The sequence below is a fragment of the Ictidomys tridecemlineatus genome, chromosome 6, assembly GCF_052094955.1.
Source record: "Ictidomys tridecemlineatus isolate mIctTri1 chromosome 6, mIctTri1.hap1, whole genome shotgun sequence".
Classification (NCBI taxonomy): Eukaryota; Metazoa; Chordata; class Mammalia; order Rodentia; family Sciuridae; genus Ictidomys; species Ictidomys tridecemlineatus.
The window spans coordinates 98002-105708 of NC_135482.1; positions in this window are offsets into that span (position 1 = coordinate 98002).

Sequence of the window (7707 nt, forward strand, 5' to 3'; positions counted from 1 at the left end):
GAGGAGAGGAAAGCTCTGCCCTCCTTGTGGGATGACCCACCTTGTCCAGCAGTCAGGGTTCCTCTACTCAGCTCTGAGAAAAAAAACTCCCTCCTCAGCCTGAGGGCAGCACAGGATCCAAGATGGTGACCAGGCCCCGCCCTCAGTCCCTCCCCCTGCAAAACTCACCTGAATCTTGGCTGGGAGTGGAGATGCCCCCTAAGAGGGGAGACAAGCTGCTGGGAGGAGAGATGCTCACCCCCATTACCCCAGATGCCCCCCACAGCAAAGAGAAACACTTTGTTGGGAGGGGAGACACCCCTTGGAGTGGAGCCATCCCCTGGTACTGGAGACAACCTGCTAGAAGGGAGAGGCCCCTCCCAGTAGAGATGTGACCCATGAGGGTCCCCACATCAGGCATCCTACTCAGGCTGCTCTGATGCATCTGGGCATCCCTAGAGACATGACCCAAGAGGGTCCCCACACCAGTCTCTCTCAGGCCACTCAGGAGAAGGGAGCTCTGGGCATCCCTAGAATCGTGAACCAGGAGGGTCCCCACAATGGCGTATCCCCCAGGCAACTCTGAGGAGAAGGGAACTATAGACCTACTTAGAGACGTGACCCATGAGGGTCCCCAGGCCTGTCTCCCTCAGGCTGCTGTAAGGATGAGGGAGCCCTCCAGTGTCCCTAGAATGTGACCCACAAGGGTCCCCACACCAGGCGTCTACCTCAGGGTTCTCTGAGGAGAACGGATCTCCGGCGTCCCAAGAGACATGATGTAAGAGAGTGTCCACACCAGGAGTCTCCCTCAGGCAGCTCTGAGGAGAAGGGAAACCCAGGCATCCCTAGAGATGCCACCCATGAGGATCCCCTCACTGGCATCTCATCAAGCCACTCTGAGAAGGGAGGCCCAGGAATCCCTAGAGCCATGCATGGCACAGGAGGGTTCCCACACCAGGCGTCTCCCTCAGGCTGCTTTAAGGAGGAGGGAGCTGCCCAGAAACCCTAGAGATGTGATCCACAAAGGTCCCCAAACCAGGTGTCTCTCAGGCCGCTGAAGAGAAGGGAACCCTGGGCATCCCTAGACACATGACTCATGAAAGTCCCTGAGCCAAAAGTCCACTGAGGCTACTCTGAGGAGAAGGGAGCTCCGGGAGTCCCTGGAGGCATGACACATGAGGGTTCCCAACTTGGGTGTCTCTCTCAATCTGTTCTGAGAAGGGAGCTCTGCCCCTCCCTGTGGAGTGACCCAACACTCCCAGAACTGGGGCTCTCCTGGGTTGGTCCTGAGGGGGAAGCCAGCTCTCACTCTAAAGGAGGCGGCATTAAAGATGGTAGTGAGGGGCTGGGAATGGGGCTCAAGCGGCAGCGCGCTCACCTGGTATGCGTGCAGCCCAGGTTCGATCCTCAGCACTACATACAAACAAAGATGCTGTGTCCACGAAAAACTAAAAAAAAAAAAAAAAAAAAAAAGATGGCAGTGAGGCCCCACCCCTGGTTGACCACTCCCCTTTGGCCATGTACACATGCACAAGCTGCTCACTGCTCAGAGGCGGGGCCTCTCTCCACTCCCTGGTGAATGTCAGCACCTTCTTTGACCCTCAGCAGTTACTGAATAATAAAATATGTTCCCACTGCTCTAACTAGGTCTGGCTGTGGCACCATGAGGAATGGTATATCAGAGAGGAGAAATGGAGTCCAGGAGACCCCCTCCCTGTACTCCACCAGGCCAAGGGCTGCAGCAGCCTGAGCAGATGGGCAGAGGTACAGAGGAAGGCAGCTACAGCGAGTCTAGACCCTCAGCCCAAGGGCAGAGGCTAGAAACAGAGCACCACAGAGGCTTTCGGGACATGTAGTCTTTTAGACAAAGTGATTCTAAAACCCCATTTTAGAATCAGGGGTTTTAAGGAAATCTGTTAATTCCCAGCCCAGGGGGACCACTGTAGGAGGGTAGAAGAACCTGAGTTCAGACCAAATTCCCAGTAGCCTCTGAGAGCATTCTAGGTCATTCAGTCTGTCCTGCCTGTCCAGCTATCACCATGGATGCCTCTTGAAACTGCAGGCTACACAGATTCAGGGTTCTCAGGGATTCTGCCAAGTATAGTCTGGTGCTCTGCCCACACAGTCTTTGCCCTTCAGGACCATGGAAGCTGTGTGCCATGTGCTGGCGCAGGCACCTTGGAGAACTGTGGCAGTGGAATCTGGTGTTCTACCCATGCAGCCCTCATCCCAGAAGCCTAGGGGCTACAAGTAGCACATTTTCCCTCATACCCCCAGGATTCTGGGTAATGCAGTCTTGTATTCCATAATGCAGCCCAGCTGCAGAGGTCTCTGTGAGCTGCAGGCTACTCAGTCACCCCTAGGGATTCCGAACAGTGTAGTCTGGCATTCTGCCTATTCAGCCCTCACTCCAGAAGCCTATGGGGACTTCAAGTAACACATTCACCCTCATATCCCCAACCAGGATTCTGGGTAGTGCAATCCAGTCTTCTACAATGCAGCACCCTCTGCAGAGGTCTCTAGAAATTGCAGGCTACACAGTCACTCAGGCATCCCTAGGGATTCTGGACAGTGTAGTCTGGTGTTCTGCCAATGCAGCCATCACTACAGTGGATTCTGGGAGTTGCAAGCCCCCAAGGATCATGGGTATTATAGCCTGGTGCTATGTTCAATTCTACAGTGACTACTTAGAGCTCAGAGTCCCCAGGAACTCTGAGTATTATAGTCAGTTCTACTCAGTCAGCCCTGATCACAGAGGTCTCTGAGAGCTGTGAGCCATTGATTATTCTGGGTAGTGCAGTCCATCCTACCTAAGTGGACTTCACCATCAAAGCTCTGGGATCTGTGTAGCACAAGCCTGCCTAGACACCCCTGAGGAGCGTGTGTAGTGCAATACAAAGTTTGCCCCGGCAGTACTCAAAAGGAAGGTGTCGGGGAGCTGCAGGCCCCCAGGGATTCTGGGTAGTATAGTCTTGCCTTCTGCCTCCATAGCAATCACTGCGGAGACAACATGGACACGGGGCACCTCCAAGAATTCTAGGTAGTGTAGTTCAGCTTCCTATCCAGCAACCTTCACTATTGCAGACCCTGGGAACTGCAATTCCCCCTGAGGATTGTGGATAAGGTAGTGCAGTGTTTTTCCTGCATGCCCCTACAGCAAGGGCATGAGAACTGAAGGCCACTTGCTTGCCATGGTATGAAAGACCTCACTGTTGAAGCCTCCTAGAATTGGAGACAGCACATTCACCAGTGCATCCCCAGGAATTGTAGGTAGTATAGTCTGATCTGCATAATGCAGAGCTCTCACTTGGGATACGTCTGGGACTTGTAGGCTGCATACTCACCTGGGAAACACACCCCACCAAGGATTATGGATACTGTAGTTAAACTCTCAGTCCAACATACCTCACAACAGAGGATCCTGAGAGCTGCTGGCACCAAGATTAGTGGGTAATATGTCCTGTGTTTTTCCTACTAACTGCAAAAAATTATGAAACTAAAATTCTCCCTTAGGATTATGGGTAATGCAGTTCAATGGTTTGCCCACTCACCACAGAGGATTCTGGGAGATGCAGTCCCTGAGGGTTCTAGATAATGCCATCTGGGGTTTTACCTGCACAGTCCTGCTGAGGATCACAGGATCTGAAGACCCCATGCTTTCCCTGGTACCCTGGAGAATCTAGGTAGAGTGCTCTACCAATACAACCATCACCACAGAAACCTCTGGGACTTACAGGGTTACAGGGCATATAGGCATCCCCAGGAGTTCTGAGCATTGAAGTCTGGTATTCTGCCCTTGCAATTCTCACCCCAGAGTCTCCTGGGCTAAGCAGGCACCCAAAAGTAATTGGTAGCATAGTTTGATTTTTTTGTTTGTACAACCCTCTTTGAAGAGGATTCTGGAAGCTGCAAGTCCCAAGAATTATGGGTAGCACAGTCTATCATTTGATCCAAGTTGCCCGCACCGCAGAAGGCTCTGGTAACTGCAATGAGGATTCTGCAGTTACCCAGGATTCAGGGTAGTGCAATCCATCACAATCTTTACATCTCTCACCCTAGAGGCTCCTGAGAGCTACTTGCTCCATTTTCATGAGCCCTTACCCTCAGGCCCCAATGAGACTCCAGGCACTGGGCCCTCCCTGCACCATCTTGAGGGAGCATTTGTGTCCTTAGACACTCAAGCCACACAAAATACATTGACATACCATGATAACGAGCAGCCAAAACCTCAGTAAGAAATACTGTTGTAAAATAAGTTCTGCTAAAATATTACCTGAGAAAGTAAATAACATGGCAGAACTTCCTTCTCAGCACACCAGGCAGTACCCAGGAATCTTCTTCCTCATATTTTCCTCACATAGACTTCAGTCATCCTGAATCCACAATGGAGTCTCCATGGGTAGGTGCCAAGGGGAAGGAAGCTCTGGTCCTCACCATAGACATATCCACCAGGCATCCCCAGGTCATGGTATCTTTCCAGGTATGGCCCCAGGATAAAAACAAAACAAAACAAACAAACAAAAAAAACACCTCTGGTCCACACCTTAGATAGAGTCCCTAGGAGTCCCTAGATGTGGCATCTCTCAGGTGGGTCCCCAGGGGAAGGAAGTTTGATTAAGGCACAGAACACAAACCCCAAAAGCAGTTGATCAGAAAAAGTTGTTCTGAGTGCCCCCTGCTGGCCACTGTAGGCAGTGCAGGATGCTGTTCAGAGCTGCACCCCCTTGTGCTAGGCACAGTGAAGCTCTAAAATTCATAGTTCTGACTATTCCAAGTCATGATTTTGGAAATAAAAAAGAAATAGACCCTACCATCCTATGTCTTGATCAGAATGGATGGAGATAGCAAGCAGCAAAATACATGGCCCACAGACAAAATTTCATTGATTTCAGCAATCATGTAGAGGAAACAGTGAAATTTGTAAACTGGAATAAGAAAAATTTTAAAACATTAATATTTAAAATAGACACCCCAAATTTGAAGTACTTTCATATAAGTCTTAAAGTACAATCATTCTTTCAGAAAATCTTGGAATGTTTACAAAGAAATCAAATGAAATATAAATAAGTGCAGATATACTTTGTTCAGGTCTCAATATAATTAAGATGAAATTATCTCAAACCTGAACTGAAGATTCAGGTCAGAAATTCCCAACAAGCTGTTTTTAAACCTAGACTAGACAGCACTGACTGCAAAAGGACACACTTCAAGAAGCCACACATATGGACACCAGAACCTATCAAAATACTCTCTAGACTTGCATTTAAAATGGGAAACTGTAAAACTCTAGAAGATGTGCATGACCACATATTTCATGATGAGGTTCTAAACACATTCCCCACCGCCCAAAAAAAAAAATCTATGAAAGCTGGGGATGTGGCTCAGTGGTTAAGCACCCCTGGGTTCAATCCCTGCTACCAAACAAACAAACAATAACAACAACAAATCCATTAAAGAAAAACCTGATAATGTGGACTGTATTAAATTACTCTGTAAAAAAAATCATATTAAGGAAATAAAAACACAAGTCAAAGACTGGGGGAAACTTTGGAAAGTATATGTCTAAAATAAACTTGTGTACAAAATATAGTAAGACACTCAACAATAACACAACATAATGGGTAAAGATCTGAACAGACAATGCACAAGAAAGATACAAGATGGCAAAGAAGCATAGAAATGACTCTTAGTATCACCTGTCATGAGGAAAGCACAAACCCCAAGGTGCACTGCACAACTATTAAGCTGCTAAGGTCTTTACTAAAGTGTGGTATCAACCATGAGGATGATGAGCAGCCACAGGAACTCTTGTGCATTGCTGGTAGAGCACACAACAGCTCACCACTATCAAAAAAAATGGCCATTTTCCCCAAAGTTAGACATGGTGTCAACACATGGTCCTAAAAATATAGACAACTGCCTCAAAAATGTATGTCTAGATAATAGCACGCCATTACATATAGTAGTTCTGTTCACAATGACCCAATACCTTAAGCAATCAGGATGTGCTTCAATGCTATGAATCCATGCCATGGAGGCCCTGGTGTCTCTGAGCTCCCTCAGGTCTCTAGTCTGGTCTGGACTCTGCACTGCTCTTACCTTTGCACACCTCACAGAGGGAAAAGTGAATTCTGAATAGAAACACCAGTACATGCAGCTGGATAAACTCAGGCTCGGTATGCAGTTGCTGCCTATGGAAAGAGATTTCAAAGTTCTGGATGTGGGTGTTAAACTCAGAAAAATGCAAGCACAACAACCCAGGCCTGCGTCTTTGTCCATAGGAGTTTCCTGGGGAACAACAGACAAACATGGAGGCAACTCCAGGATCCCCACAGAACCACTTCTAGGGAAGAACCTGGAGGTGGCTACTATTAGGGCCCCTGTGACCCACCTCTGATTAGCTTAGAGGACATTATGCTACAGCTTCATGCCCCCATCCCAACTTTTAATTTCATCTCTTTCCACAGGTTGCAAATGCATCCTGAGTTTGGATTCTGTTGATTGATTAGATTGTTTAGTGTTTATAGAGAGAGCTGTGCCACTACCTAGTCCTGATGTGCAACCTCTGATTCACTGTTCTGGTTATTCAACATACGTTTGCATATTTTAGCTAAAATAGAGCCCATCATCCCCTGTTTTGATCTAAAAGGATGGTGCTATGGTTTGAATGTTTTCAACCCATATTTTAAGTTCCCAAAGCTCTGGAGCACAAACCACCCCTCATATTCACTTTCAGCTCCCCTCTTACCATCCACACTTTGAAACAGACAAAATATCTCTTTTAATCTCAGCAGGGAGAGGCCCTCAGGAATGTACAGAAGATGATACTCAGGCTGGGAATGTGACTCAAGTGGTAGAGTGCTCGCCTGGCATGCGTGAGGCCCGGGTTCGATCCTTACCACCCTTACCACCACATACAAACAAAGATGTTGTGTCTGACGAAAACTAAAAAATAAATATTAAAAAATTCTCTCTCTCTCTCTCTCTCTCTCTCTCTCTCTCTTATAAAAAAAGAAGATGATACTCCACTTGGTCATGGTGTCTTACCTGTGCCCACTGGGCCCAGCTGGCCCTTTAAGGAAGTAAGCATAGAACAGGCTGGGAGCCACACCCATAAGAGTGGTTCATGACAAAGTCAGATGGGTGGAAGGTAAGGGGTCTGGCTGTCAGTATAATGAGAATAGACACCTTTCCACAAAGGGGCTGAGCACAGGGACTTGTTGGGGTGCAGCAGAGCGTCGGAGGGGAGAAACCACACAAGAGACTCACTTCATGCAATCGCAGGGGGGAAGTTTATTGAGGATCCTGTTCCAGTGCGCTGGGACTCTGTGCCCACTCAAGAAGGGAGAGCGGCTCAGAGCCCAGAGCAGAGTTCAAGCGGAGCTTAAGTACACTTTTTGGAGAGGGTGGGGGGCTTTGCATACATCAGAACAAATCATCATGAGGCGCGGGAAAATTGAACAACAACCCTGAATCAGGATTAGTGCATACATTAGTGGGAACAATTAGGGCAGGAGTGATTGGTGCTCCTAGGTGGGGTACACATTCAAACTGATTGGTTTAGGTCCTGCAATGCCTACGTGCCAAGCAACTCGGAACCCTTAGCTATTAAACAACCAGAAAGTCAGTGGAAATATTTACTGGGCAGTTCCAGTATTGTCCTAACAGCTACAGGGATTACAGGTTTTGGGGGTAGCAGAGGGACTCTAACAATACTAGTCTTTTACT